This window comes from Barbus barbus (assembly GCF_936440315.1).
Source record: "Barbus barbus genome assembly, chromosome: 23".
Lineage (NCBI taxonomy): Eukaryota > Metazoa > Chordata > Actinopteri > Cypriniformes > Cyprinidae > Barbus > Barbus barbus.
In genome coordinates this window covers 4,124,435-4,140,396 of record NC_136751.1, presented here as the reverse complement: position 1 = coordinate 4,140,396, position 15,962 = coordinate 4,124,435, and positions in this window count along the sequence as shown.

The following is a 15,962-nucleotide window of genomic DNA, read 5'->3' as shown; positions in this document are numbered from 1 at the left end:
GCGGCGCTTCCTTCGCCGTTGCGTGACAGAGCTAATTTAATTTATTTTCATTTCATATTTTTCCCTCTTTTAATGACATTTACAAATTGATGTTTAATTTCAAATCTTACGGAACTTCAAGAACGGAATGAAGTGGATGAGAAACGCCATTATCAACAATCCCATTATTTCACAACCGGAGAAAATGATTTGAGCTGCTCACAAACAACAATAGAAGCCAACAAATCTTTCACGTGCCCTCAGTGAGGAATTAGTTTCACCAGTAAAGGAAATTTAAAGGAAGGCTTAATGCGCACATGAGAAATCACACTGGCGAAAAGCCTTTCACCTGTCTGTTTCTCGTGTCGTCATTGTGAGGAGAGTTTCATGCATGAAGGGAGACTTCAGATGCACATGAGAATCCACACTGGTGAGAAGCCGTTCATGTTTGATCAGTGTGGAAAGAGTTTCACACGTAAAGTAAGACTCAATACTCAAATGAGAATCCACGCTGGAGAAAAGCCTTTGGAAATATGAGGAGAGTTTCATATTGAATCCACGCTGGAGAAAAGCCTTTGGAAATATGAGGAGAGTTTCACATGGGCAAGAAGTCTAAAAATTAATCTGTGTGTTGACTCTGTATTGACCTGTAACCACAAACTTCACCTCCGCATCATCCCTAAAAACACACAGGAATGTTCTTTAAAATGAGCCTTGTGTTATCTTTTGGAATAGAGTCTTAATAAAACGCAAGGAACATGCTCATGTCTGCTTGGAGTGTGGAAAGGCCTTTTCTGATACCAGTGACTTGGAACAGCACCAAAGAATCCATACTGGAGAAAGAGCTTTTAAAGTGCTAATATTGTGGAAAGTGTTTCACACAGTCAGGAAGCCAGACATGAGAGGCTGCATACAGTACAGAAGCCATTCCACTGCACTTCATATCAAAAGAGTTTCAATCAGTCATGTACTCTTAAGATTCATAGAAGAACGTATTGCTTGGATTTGTCAGAACAAGAACATTTCATGTAGTTTGATAGTATGTACATGGAACTGTATATTAGATTTTGGACGTTTTATAACAGAAACTAACTTGCCTTGGCATAAAAAGGTCAAATTATCTGATATTTAAGGACATTTGTTGACTTTGACACACGGCCTATGATATAATTTCCTGTTTTGTTGTTGTTTTGCACATTGATTGCACTGCAGGCATTTGGTGTAGCAATAAATGTTTTTCAAATAATAATAATTTATTTTAAAAATTTAATTTTTCAAAAGAAATTATAATAAAATATTATGCCAAACGTTTTTTTTTTTTTTATCTCATTCTTTTATGGAGGCTTGTGCCTTTATTATGATTTCAGGACAGTTCAAGGACAGTGTTTTTAACCCCTTCCCCCATTAAAATATTAAATGAACCAGTTGTTCTGATCATAAATTGTATACATATCTATGGTTTTGATTACCAGAATCTGCTATTTAAAATGTGTAATTAAAACATCTCCAAGTCACACACATTTAAACAATACATTTCTCTTTAAGGTGAAGTTTGTGTTTGTGAAGGTTTTCTTTATTTATTTTTTTGTCAAAATACTTTCTCTTAACACAGACTGGATGAAAGTATTCCAATCATGGGTCAGTCTCCACCAATAATGTAAATATTGAGCCTCCCAAGCACCATCAAATCATTTCGAATGGTCTGCTTAGATCCATTAATCATTCCAGCTCAACCAATAACGAGGGTTTGGGGGTGTGGCTTCTGTAGAAGGCTGAGCCACAGGGTTGTTTAGCCAGTGTGGAAAGACGGCTGTGAACTTTACATGGGAAAAGAAATTCAGATTTTGTTACAGAAAAAAATGTAAAAACTTGCCAAAATATGCAGAGACATATGTATATTTAGTATTAATATTTAATTGCAAATCCTTTGCTTTCAATACCTGCATCAAGCCTGTGACCCATTGACATCACCAAACTTTTGCATTCTTCTTTTGTGATGCTTTTCCAGGCTTTCACCTCAGCCTCTTTCAGTCGTTGTTTGTTTTGGGGGGTTACCCCCTTCAGTCTCCTCTTTAGCAGGTAAAAGGCATGCTCTATAGGGTTTAAGTCTGGAGATTGACTTGGCCAGTCTAAAACCTTCCACTTCTAGCCCCTGATGAACTCCTTTGTTGTTTTGGCAGTGTGTTTTGGGTCATTATCTTGCTGCATGATGAAGGATCTCCCAATCAGTTTGGTTGCATCTTTCTTTAAATTGGCAGAAAAAATATTTCTGTAGACTTGAGTTCATTTTTGCTGCTGCCATCATGTGTTACATCATCAATGAAGATTAATGAGCCCGTCCCAGAAGAAGCCATGCAAGCCCAAGCCATGACATTACCTCCGCTGTGTTTCGCAGATGAGCTTGTAAGTTTGGGATCATGAGCAGATACTTTCTTTCTCCAAACTTTAGCCTTTCCGTCACTTTGGTAAAGGTTAATCTTTGTCTCATCAGTCCATAAAACTTTGTCCCAGAATTTGTGAGGCTCATCTCTGTACTTTTTGGCAAATTGGTCAACCTGTTCGATGTCTGTTACTAGTACACCAGTGGCTTCTTTCTTCTTCAGGACATTTCAAATGGTTCAAATGGCTATGGCCAATGTGTGTGCAATGGCTCTGATTGATTTTCCTTCTTCTCTCAGCTTCACAATTGCTTGTTATAGCCAACCCATTGACAACTCTCTGGTTTTCATGTTGGTTACACCTCTTAACTGTAAATTCAGTTTGAACAGGCAAAACCCAAATCTGAAACTGAGCGTAGACATTCAGTGCTAATTATTGTTTGAATAATCATTGTGATAGGGCAACAAAATACACCTGCCAGTCACATGTTCCAATACTTTTGCTCACATGAAAAATGGGTGGATTCAAACAAAAGGTTATATCTTCTAAGTTGTGTGTCAGATCCAGATGTACAAACCTGGAAATAAAAGCTGGCATGTAAATCTCTTGTCTGATATTCATCTTTTGATGTCAAACCCAAGTTTATAGCAAAAATAAAGGAATTGGCCTCACTGTCCCAATACTTTTGGAGGGGAGTATCATATCATATCATATATATATATATATATATATATTTATTTTTTATTTTTTGATAAGTGATACGTGATAAGTGTGGGGCGTTTGCAAAGATTGTTTGAAAATACTTTGTATTCTTGTAATTTAACTAGTTAACAATAATAGCGTAGAAACTGCATACATTATCTTTAAGATATAATGTAAATATTTCCATGAAGTCAATAATTTTTTTAACATGTCACGCATGGTGCTAGGAGTGGGCTGCCTGCCAGGGCTTGTATTTTGTTGTGTAGATTAATTACCATTTAGATTAAATTTGTTTCCTTTCATGTCACGACAATTAAGTATGCAACAGTTCTGGCCAACTCCTGATAACCACTTCGTAATCTCTGGTCATTCTTAAAGGAAATCACTTTTGTTTGATAATGGCAACCCTGATTTCACAACATTTTCACATTACTTTCTGTGTAAAGCCAAATTTCTGTCACACAACTGAAACTCTGTCAGTATGAAAGCACAATGCACGCCTGCTGAAGATGAGTTACTACATTACACTGCATGACCTTTAGTGAAGAATGAGCTGTTATTCTTTGTAAAGGTTAGTGGGAAAGTTATACCTATTCTTTTTGTTGTTTGGGGTTTTTTTGTCTTTATGCTTATAGGACAGATAAGTGGAGACAAGACAGGTCTTACTTGGCCTCAGCATGTACACAGCCACAGCTTAGTGGACAAAGTTGCACTTAACAAAACAAATGTAGCAATATTAGTTTAACTATAACTTATAAAACCAAGCTATTCTTACTGCTTTATTGTCATTAGTGTTCTGTCTGTGCTTGTGCAAAATGCCAGTGTTTAAATATGATTTGATTAGTTTCAGATGGATTGAGATCTGGACTGAAAATGATGTAGATGAGTTTGTTCCTTTGGAGAAGTTTAATCATTGCATTACTTGCTTACCAATGAATCTTCTGCAGTGAATGGGTGCCGTCAGAATGAGGAGTGCTGTGGATGTTTTTATCATCTGTTTGGACTCTCATTCTGACGGCACCCATTCACTGCAGAGGATCCATTGGTGAGTAGATGATGTAATGCTATATTTATCCAAATCTGTTCCCATGAAGAAACAAATTCATCTACATCTTGGATGGCCTGATAATTATCACATTTTTAACTGTTTCAACTATTCGTTTAATGTTAGTACGTTTTGCAAGAGTGTAGAACTACATATTTGGTCATTATTTAAAAATCGGAAAATTAACAGACTATATTTTTTGACCATTAATCTGTTTATTGGTGGATTATAAGAAAGTGTATGCAGCCAGTTATACAGAAAGAGAACATATGGAGACAAACACGTGAAGTATGTTCTTTCTGGCATTGTTTGTGAAAGGATGTGAAAAAATAGCATGTGTGTGATATATATCGCCTGTGTAAATGAAGCCTTGGCATTGTGTTTTGTGTCAGATGTGTTTGAGCTCAAAACTTGTGAATCCCTGTGTGAGAATGAGATGGGGAAACAACAAGATGAGTGCTTGCAGAGTAATATTAGTATAATGTTTAGGTGATTATTATAAAAAATAATCTTTGTTGCGTATGTTTCAGTGCTCTGACTTTGTGCCTCGACAGCTCAAATACAATTTATAAGACTTTTAAAATTGCAATATTCCCTCTTATTTTTTATTCATGATTTATGATTATGAATGATAAATGATTATGTATAAAACAATAAAACTAAATTGTAAATAATGAAGGAAATAAAAACATAAATGCATGGTTGCTCTTAAAGCTACAAATTTAAAATTAATCGGGCTAAAAAATTACAGAGAATATCTTCTGAAGAGCTGCTTTATAGCTGAATTCAATCCGTTTCATAATTGATGAACTTTGCAACATCAACACTGTTATTGAACTGAAACGAATAAATGCTGAACTTACTTGAGCAGAATAATGACAATACAGCATTAAATGTGGAAAAATTAAGGGTTAAGAGTGGACTATATTTAACAGGAAGACTAAAAATAACATTATTTACTTTTAGTGAACCACTTTTCTTAAAGAAAAGTCCTTTGAGGTTGTTCCCAAAACAAGGTTTTATCAGATTCAACTGGAGACAATTTTTGTGGGATTTATTTTTGAATTTCTTCAGCAGTTTAGTCAAAGTACAGATTGTTATAGATTACTAACAGCAAGTGAACAAAACCTCACGCTCACATGCAAGGAAATGAATAAACCCAAAATAGAAATTTCCATGGCGACACAGAGTTTGGTTTAATGAACTGTCACTAATAGCTTCCTGTATGACTAACACCAATTTGTATGTACAATTCCCTTCACATCCTCGCACATCCCTTACATATTACAGGCGGTGTCACATCTCTCAAACCACTAGTGTGGACAAACTGTGAGCTTTTAAGTGCACTTGTGATAGTGACGACCCATTGACAGACTGGCAGTAAAGCACCAGCACACGTCCTACTTCAATGATGATATGAACTGTCCATTAAGGTCAAGAGCTTTGTTCTGCTCTCACGCCTGTCCGAGTAAAAGAGGCATTCCTTGAGACTGGACAGTGTGGTGTGTGTGTGTTTGTGCTTTGTCTTTATTTATTTACCACACTGAAACACAATAATATGCATGAGCACTTATAAGACACTCAATGCCTTGTATTACAGCTTTAACTGGTGAAATCGTTGCAACGCATGACTTAACTACTTTTATGATAAAAGGATCCATTGTTCATTAAATATTTACATTTATCATACTTGGAATAATATAAAAAAAATAAGAAAAGTAACTTGTATTGTCCGAAACACAAGTTATGTAAGCATAATTTAGATTCACAGGCATGCTAACATTCAGTAAAGTATAACTCTTATTTTATCAAGCTTTATAACATTTTCTTCTTATTTAAAGCCTACACAGAACGAAAGGAATAAGCTGCATTGGATCTCTCTTACAGTGTAGCAGTATAAACACATTTGCAATCAGATTTGAGCAGCAGCAGCAGCATGGATAGATCCTGCAGTAATTGATGGCAGAGCTTTTCTTTCACTCTCTCACCGCAGTCAATAGCACTCATTGAGCGGCCTGAAATATAGACATCTCCCCCGGTCAAATCATAATTACTCTGCTGATTATGGAAATCCTTCATGACAAATCTATAACGGCTTCCTGACATGTTTTGTTTCCTCATTGTTACTGTTCAATCATTCATAACTCCAGGAGTCAACGGCTGAATCCTTATTAATCTAAGCTGTGTAAATTCAGAGTGTTGATATCTACCATATTTTTTTCACAAAATAAATCGCACATGGCTATAAGTTGCAATGGGTCAAAATTATCCATAACATATAACATGGCAGGTCAGGGAACTGTGGATCCACCTCCGAGGCCACAATCCCAGCCCCTGCCCCGGTCTGTACGACTGGAGCCCTACTACCCCACCCCCCACCCCCCCAAAAAAGATCCTTGGAGAAAACCATTTCACCCCTTTTGGTTCCATCGCCCTACAGTCAATGAATTTTTGAATGGGTTTTAGGTTAAATGCCTGAAATAAGGATCATTTTATCATTTTCATCTTATAAAATACACAAGTTATCCATTGTGTGTGTGTGTGTGTGTGTGTGCGCACGTTTTTGTGACAAATGAGGACATAAATTTGTATAATGACACAGGTATGACACAGGTATTACAAGGTGAAGGTGACTTTTCAGGACATTGACCCATGTCCCCACATTTCAAGTGAGGTTTTTTGGGGAAAGTTGAAATGCACGGTCTCCTGTGAGGGCTAAGTTTAGGTGTAGGGTAGGTTTAGGGCAATAGCACATACAGTTTGTACAGTATAAAAACCATTACGCCTATGGGATGTCCCCACTTTTCACAAAAACTAATATGTGTGTGTGTGTGTGTGTGTGTGTTTGTTTTTGAGCTTTTACTTAAAGCAGTTGCTAACAAGTGGCTAAATCGGGCTACAAAGGTTGTCGGGACATTAAACGTCAAAAAGGTAAACTTATCTACTCTCTACTCACTAGTCTCATTTTTTTCATAATTGCGCTCTTGAAAACTATTCTAACTAAGTTTCAGGGAAAAGATTGTTTTTTTGTTTGTTTGTTTTTTAATGAAGTCTAAGTCATGTGACCATGGTGTAGTTTGTTTATGGCCTGTTTAGCTTTTTGGTTCTGCCGATTGTATTAAGACTTCATAAATGTTGTGTTTAATTGTTAAGCTTATCGTGGTGAAAAAACATGTAATAATCATAAACTTTTGCTGGTCACAGAGGTTATTTTTTGCAATAATCCAAACACCACTGTAAAAATAAAATAGTGTTTTTTGTCAAGGGTATCATGCAGCGCTCTATGTAAATCACAGCATTTTTCAGATGATAAAAGACGTGCCTTATATTCAGAAAAATAGTCAGACTTGGATTGACAAACATGCATCTTTAAAAAATTAAAAATAAAAATCAGACTTTGAAGACTGCATTCCAGATACACCTGAGGGGAGCAAATTAGATGTACTAGAGTGTGAATACATGTGAATTGCCAAAACCAGCATCTCACTTCACAAAATCTCTCTGTTTCAGACACATTAATCTTTGATTAAAATATCCAAGTACTCAGCAAGTGTGTGTGTGTGGGGGGGGGGGAGAAAACATGCTCCAATTTGCCTCCCTTTTACTAATCATGCAAATGAGAGTGACTAATATGCACTAATACATTCTTAATGACTTAATGAATAATGCATTAGAAAGACTATGAATTGTAAAATTTTAATAGAACAACAATTTACTTGTTAATATGTGATTATCAAACTTGTGCACATTTTCAAACTCCCTAAACAAGACTGTAGAGACTCAAATGGAGCAAAAGGTTTGACATGCAGTGACATGACTACTTTAAGAGTTTAAACACTGGCAAATTATGAAACTCTAAATGTAGTTAGCTACTTGTTATTAGTAGCTAGATAGTTCACTTTTTTGGAAAGATCATAAATTGTTTTTTAGATAGCTTAGCTTGAAAACTGAAAGGCTCAGATCTGCATTCATTAGAGAATGACAAGGTTATGGGTTTGATTCCCAGGGAATGCATGAACTGATAAAAAATTGTGTACCTTGAATGCGATGTAAGTCACATTGGATAAAAGCGTTTGCCAAATGCATAAATATAAATCTGATTCTAAAAACAGATGCAAAAGAGTAATGCTTCAGCCATGAGAGGTGGCTATTATGCTTGTTCAACAGATGTTTAGTCAGAGGACAGTTGTGAGTGTTGAGTTTGCTCTGCTGGAGTTTGAGTCCGAGCCATGTTTGTGAGAGCCGAGAAGGTCGTGACTCCAGTATCACACTGTGTGTGTCTGCGGAAAGGCTGTTAGTCGGAAGAGCTGTCGAACGAGCGAGTGTATGTGTGAGAGTGCTTCAACACAGCAGCTCAGCTTGATGGACACACATTATCAAATGTCATCCCGTCAGCTCACAGTGTGGTGGAAGAGCAGTGATAGACAGACACAGGGAACATAATGCCAACAGGCAAGAGATGCGAGGAGAAAGATAAAAAGAGTCTCTCTCAAAGTCAAAAATGCAGTTTGGACCATCTCACACTCTCAGACATGTCAACATCATCCGTGAATCCTGGAGCCATGAAGATGAAACACACAAGTCAAAAACAGTAATGACAAACTGCTGAGCACAAAGAAAGAAACTTGTTTCATGCTTCCTTTAAAGAGGTCACATCATAATAAATCACATGGTGGCAGATTCACAAAACAATCTGAGCTGAAATGTGCCTCAAAAACTGCACAAGACTCGTCTCTACCTGCTTTTTCCTCTTCCTGTCTGGGACGACAAATTTCTAGACAGTAAATATGCATCACTGGTGTGTAATTGTTACACTGTGTCTTAACCAGAAGCAATAAGATAAGATTCCAATGACTAGCAATTTGTCTGTCCACACCAGACATCCCAGACAGCAACATAATTTTGGCCCAGATGTGGCCCACATCTGGCCCGTGTGAAATCCATGCGGGCCAGATGTGGGCCAGAAGTAAGTTATCCATTGTCGCTTTTAGTATGGATATAAAGTCATGCAAAGTGATATTCAAACTCATAATCAGATCATCATGAGATCATCGAGTATGTTTACATGGATAATTTTAACACTATTAAGACAAAACTCTGAATCTACCATGTAAACAGAGATTTGATTACCTTAATCCGGCTGAAGTCATATTCGAAGTAAACAGAAATCGAATTAAGACATGTGGAGTATTCCTATTTTAGTCGCATTATTTAAGTGCATTGTAGACATGTACACACCTTAATCACAATATTACCATTGTGTAGGACTTTTCGCCACATTTTGCGACAGAATACACACACGGCAGTCGTCAACCATTTGACGGCAAACAAAAGAGCAAAAGGCATCAACAACGCTGTCATATAATAAGACAAATAATTAACTGCATTTGAAGCTTTTGTAAAATTAAAAATGAAACACCCAAAACTGTATATGGCTTCATAACGAAGACAAACTATATACATGATTCTGGGTTGAACGTCAGATGGCGTTGCGTGGTGACATAATGACGGGTGTCATTATAATCGATATATGTCCATGCAAATTTAGTCATTGTCATAGTGTGTATTCTGTTGTTCCAGCCACAACTTCAAATAAATAGAAAAAGTTCCTTAAAATTTAAATCTATGTCACTCGTTGTGTGTCGCTGATGTGGCTGGTTAGGAAAACATTTGGAAGATAACATGGAAAATATACCTTGTATTGTGTGTCGCGTCTAGTTATAGTGTCATATGTTCTCATTATTTATTTTATTACATCAAAAATTATGGATTACAAATGTGTTGAGGTGATTGTTGTTGTTTTCATAAGATTTTTTTAGGAACGCTGAAAGTTACAGTATGTTTTCATAGTACAGATGACTCAAAAGATCAAGTACAGTATGATTCATCCAGTGAATTAGAATGCAGTTCATGGAGTGACTTCACCCTGTGAATATATATTATTTGATATATTATTTTATTTTCTACTTGCAGTAGGAAGTGGGCTATATGTTAATGCATGCACAGCTTCAGTGAAGAACAGAATTACATAAACAGGCTGTTCAACCTCTGCTTTCATATTGTATTAGTCATTTATGTGTAGGAGAACACACACAAAAAATGTTCTGTTACACAATCACCATGGAAAACAATCAATTTTCGCAGTATGTGGGTTAAGGATTGCGTTTTCTGGTGAAGTTCACCACTCTTATGTGATAATATAAAACATTTAGTTTGCTGTAATGACTTTATTATTTTGTTTTATTTAGGCTACTTCAGTTTGCAGTGTCTATGCATTTATTTATTTATTGAACAATTAACCCAAATGAGAACAGCTTAAAATTTAGAAAATGATTCAGTTTTGTAAGTTTTTTATGCGTGGTATCATATATAAATGTTTGTGTTGCAGAAAGCAAACTGTGAAAGTTGAGTAATTAACTAAGTAATTTCTAGCTTTTAATTATACTTCTTTGTACGGTGGCTGAGAGAGTTCAACACGCTGCAACTTCAGAAAGCACATTCAAAAAGAAAAAGCACCAGCAAATTAAGAAAACATCTTCATCAGTTTGACAGCACATGTGCTGCAAACCTACTTGTAACACAACCAAATACAAAACACGCTGCAAATCCTTACAACACAAACAATTATCTAAAGAAACACGCTGCAAATACTCACAACCCAACCAAATACAAAAACGTGCAAGTAGCACAAACCACAACAAAATGACCTCAACAAAATTATAATTTGCTATGCTATATATTTATATTTGCAGCGCGTTTCTTTATTTGTTTGAGTTGTGAGCATTTGCAGCACGTGTTGTCAAATTGATGAATTGGGGGGGGGGGGGGGTCATTAATTTTTTCATTTGCAGTGCATTGAGCTCTCTCTCGGCCACCATATCTTTGTTCTGAATCACACCTTTAAAGTCAGCATGAAGTGAAAACCCCACCCTATCTATTTTCAGAATGAATATTATTGATCTTCATGTGAACTATTCATCTTTGCATATCTTTGTATGTGTGTTTTTTTGTTTTGTTTTTTTTACCTTGTATTGTTAAAACAAAATGTCTCCATTTTTAAGTGCCATGCCCACATCTCAACATCCAATCAACAACCAATGCACATCCAAATCCCTGCCCTACATTTTTTTATTATTCAATAATCCATTACACTCAGCTGTATGTCAGAATACGAAAGAAAGCTTGTCACTACTTCTGTTTCAACATGACTTTAAATGATTGAAATACAGCCTGCAAAATTAAAATAACTTATAATTCAATACAAACTTGCTTTTTCAGGGTTTCTGCAAAAGTCTTCAAAAGACCTTATAAAAGCAATTAAAAAATGTCCTAAAATCAAAAAGCCTTAAATTCATGGCATTGCACTAAATGTTGCATGCTGCAAAAAAATCATCTCCTAAGTATTTTTTCACAATACAAATATCTAAAATTCTTTAATCAAGATACATTTACTCAACATACAAAGTTTAATTTTCTGAAAAACTGAACAAAATTAAGTGAGTTTGTGCTTAAAACAAGAACAAGTATATCAGTGGGGAAAACATTTCAAACAGTTCATTATGGTTCAATCCTCCATCGTGGCTTGAACGAAATACAATTGAAATGCTGAACAGTTGTGAGGAGAGCTGTGTGTGGAGTTATAGATTTTAATCGGTTTAGAGAGAAATATGAGTAAGAGCTCCTCAGGCTACAGGCTTTTACAAATGAATCATGTACGAACCACTGAGACATAAACATTGGCTGGTGTGAGTTCTCGTGTGTGTGAGTGTGTGATCATCTTAAGCGTAAACTCAATGGACTGATTCAGTTGCCAACTAGCACATTACAGCTAACAGATGGTCACTATCAAAAAGTAATTAAATGGCGTACTTTTTATTAAAAGTGAACTGAGATGCAATACTCACATTATCATCGGTTATTTGCTTCTCTATCTGTACACTTATTTGTTAACTATTATAACATCAATTTCCTAAAGCACTGAAGCCAGTGGTGAAGGTCATCAATCATGGTGTAGATGTGATGGGAGATAATGTGGTTCAGACTCTGAGATGGATAAATTTAGTTTCCTCCAGTGGTCTGCTACACAATGTAACAAATGACTTCGCATCAGTGACTGATGATGGTCTGTTTGAGGCTGGGAATTCTAGTATAGACTTTTGAACAGTAGAGATTGATTGTTGCCAATGACCTACAGCCTCTGTAAGAAGTGAGCCATTATTCAACTAAAGCAAACAATATAGATGTATTGATAGTATCTAAACCGTAAAAGTATTTACTGTAACAGATGACTTTCTACAGTTATAAGTAAAAATAAAAGAGATTACAGAGTGTTTACAGGAAAATACAATTTTAGTCTTTCTAGTTCAAAATTTCACATTTAATGCAAAGTGTTATTTACTTGACATTTTTCTAATTATTTGTGAAATTTACTTGCAATTTCTGAGTGAAAATTGGTTCAAAGTTTTTCAGTGTACTTGTGTACATATTTAAAAAAAAAATTATAATAATAAAATTAAAAAAAACTGCCAAAAAAGTACCAAATTTTATTTTATTTTACCAGATTTGTAAATATTTCAGATCAATCTGTCACCTTCTCAAATCCAGCATCAGTTCAAATAATGTCAGGACATAAGAAATATTTTTTATTTTTATTCATAAAATCAATTAATCTACAGTTTTTGAGATTATTAGACTGACTTTGTGTCCAGGCAAAGGTTAAAGATCACAGTATGATCATCTAATTACAGTATTTAATGCAATCTCAATTAGCAGATGTAGCTGTGAATAGAGCGGTTCATGTGATTCTTTTCTACAGGTCTACAGACCTGCTATGATACTTTCCCTCCAGGGACCACTTCAGTAAATATTGTCTGAAAAGAGGCTGAGATGAAGCCTGCAGTATGATTTCTTTGAGGCTGAGATGTAAAGGAGGAGATGTTCACTTGTTATTTGGCGGTAGGTCGATATAAATATATAGAAAATATATTCTCTCCTGTCACAGTGCACTCCAGACTGCTACTGACAAGAAAAGAAAGGCTGTACTGGAAAGATTGTGTTCATTTGTTTTAAAAAACCCTTCGGTCTCATCTTTGAATATATGATAACATGTTACATTAAGTACACGTCATTTAAATACAAATGCATTTTAATGTGTAATATATACATATTGCAAGGGGAATGTTTTTTGAAAAATGTACTAAATTTTGTACTTTTTTATTTATTATGCACAATATTCAAAGTGTGGAGAGATACTTTTGTGTAATTTTTCATCCAATGTTCAATCTTTTTTTTTTTTTTTTAGTCTGTAATTAGAGACTTAATGACTCTCTCAGAATCTCTTAGTGTTTTATTCATCAAAGCGATGTGTCCATAATCAGATCCTTCATCTGTTTTTTCATAATTATATCTCATATATCAAATTTCGGTCATGGGACTGAAAACCTGTTACACACAAATTGTGCACATATAAATTTCTTCTTGATTACACTCTGAATTATTATAATTTTCTTCCTCTCTGTGATCTCTAGATGGAGGTGGAGGAAAGGAATATCTGTTTCTTTCTTTTTTTTCCTCATTCCCTGTGGGCAGCACTCAGTCTCTGTGCAGACCAGAGCAGCATGCAGCTCTTGAGAGATGTATGGATGAAGCGCTTCCACATATAAGCCAACAGAGTTCTCAGTGTGCTGTTTATTTGAGCTTTTTGAAACTGATGTCAAGTCAGTAAATCACACACATGCATGTGCACACATTGTGACTGTTTAGTTTTCATCTGTAGCTGTGAGGATGTGGCATTGCTGTTTTACAAGAGTGTTAGAAAGCTACACAATGATTCCCTTACCTGCACAACAAAAACGAAGCAGCTTGGATTTTCTCCATCATCACACTTGTGTGTGCTGTACCAATGTTTTTGCTCGGTTTTGTCTTTGTCAGTGTTTTTTTCCTCTAACTTCAAAGCTTTTCTGCTTTTTCTCCCATTGTCTCTGTTGGTAAAGTGTGATAATAAGTGTTTTCAACTGTCTAATTATCACTCTTCTCATCAACAAACAACCCTACGCTATAGCGTATCTATAGATGCAGCAGCCAATGAGCATTAGGATTCTCTATGTTTTAGTGAAACACTTTTAGTTAAACACTTTTTATGGAAAACTCATTTGAATACAGTCATTATTTGTACACATTAATAAACATTTTGCACCAAACTACTGTGTTCACATTTAAATCCCAGCCTTGTGTCATTTCACATTTTGGTGTATAATTATGTTTTTAATAATTTGATTCCATTATGCTGAGTGACTTCAGTCTAAAACACCATCCAATTGGCATATATTTATTGCAGAATTATATTTTACATATAGATATTTAAAATGGAGACTTTACATTGAATACAGCCCAAATTCCGGAAATGTTGGGAATGTTTTCAACCAAAATCAAGAGTCATGAAAGAGTTTGTTTTTTTTCTTCCCCGAATTTAAAACCACATTTGGAACCAACTTTAATCAAACATACAGCATTTCACAGATTCCCGGTGGTCATTAATATATGTGTGTGTGTGTGTGTAATATAGAAGTCCTGACCAGTCTTTTTTTCAGCTGTTCTACAACCTGAATTCCGGACATGGGACATTTTTTTTAATTTGAATAAAATGAAAACTAAAAGACTTTCAAATCACATGAGCCAATATTTTTTTTCACAATAGAACATACACTTTTATCCACTAAATGAGTTCATTTCAAATTTGATGCCTGCTACAGGTCTCAAAAAAGTTGGCACGGGGGCAACAAAGGGCTGAAAAAGCAAGAAATTTTGAAATGATTCAGCTGGGAGAACATCTAGCAACTAATTAGGTTAATTGACATCAGGTCTGTAATATGATTAGCTATAAAAGGGATGTGTTAGAGAGGCAGAGTCTCTCAGAAGTAATGATGGACAGAGGCTCTCCGATCTGTGAAAGAGTGTTTTAAAAAGATTGTAGAATACTTTAAAAACAACTTTCCTCAATGTCAAATTGCAAAGGCTTTGCAAATCTCATCATCTACAGTGCATAACATCATCAAACGTTTCAGAGAAACTGGAGAAATCTCTATGTGTAAGGGACAAGGCTGTTGGATGTCTGTGGTCTTCGGGCCCCAGACAACACTGCATCACTCATCGGCATGATTCTGTCATTGACATTACTAAATGGGCCCAGGAATACTTCCAGAAACCACTGTCGGTAAACACAATCCGCCGTGCCATTTGCAGATGCCAACTAAAGCTCTATCATGCAAAAAGGAAGCATACGTGAACATGGTCCAGAAGCACCGTCGTATCCTGTGGGCCAAGGCTCATTTAAAAAATTTACTGTTTCAAAGTAGAAAGTGTTCTGTGGTCAAACGAGTCCAAATTTGGCATTCTTGTTGGAAATCAAGGACGCCATGTCCTCCTGGCTAAAGAGGAGGGAGACCTTCCAGCATTTTATCAGCGTTCAGTTCAAAAGCAGCATCTCTGATGGTATGGGGGTGCATAAGTGCATAGGGTATGGGCAGCTTGCATGTTTTGGAAGGCACTATGAATGCTGAAAGGTATATAAAGTTTTTAGAGCAACATATGCTCCCCTCCAGATGATGTGTATTTCAAGGAAGGCTTTGTGTATTTCAGTAGGACAATGCAAAACCACATACTGCAGCTATTACAACAGCATGGCTTCGTAGTAGAAGAGTCCGGGTGCTGAATTGGCCTGCCTGAAGTCCAGATCTTTCACCTATAGAGAACATTTGGCAGATCATTTTACGAAAAAAGATGACCACAAACTCTTCAGCAGCTGGAAACTAATATCAGGCAAGAATGGGACCAAATTCCAACACCAAAACTCCAGAAA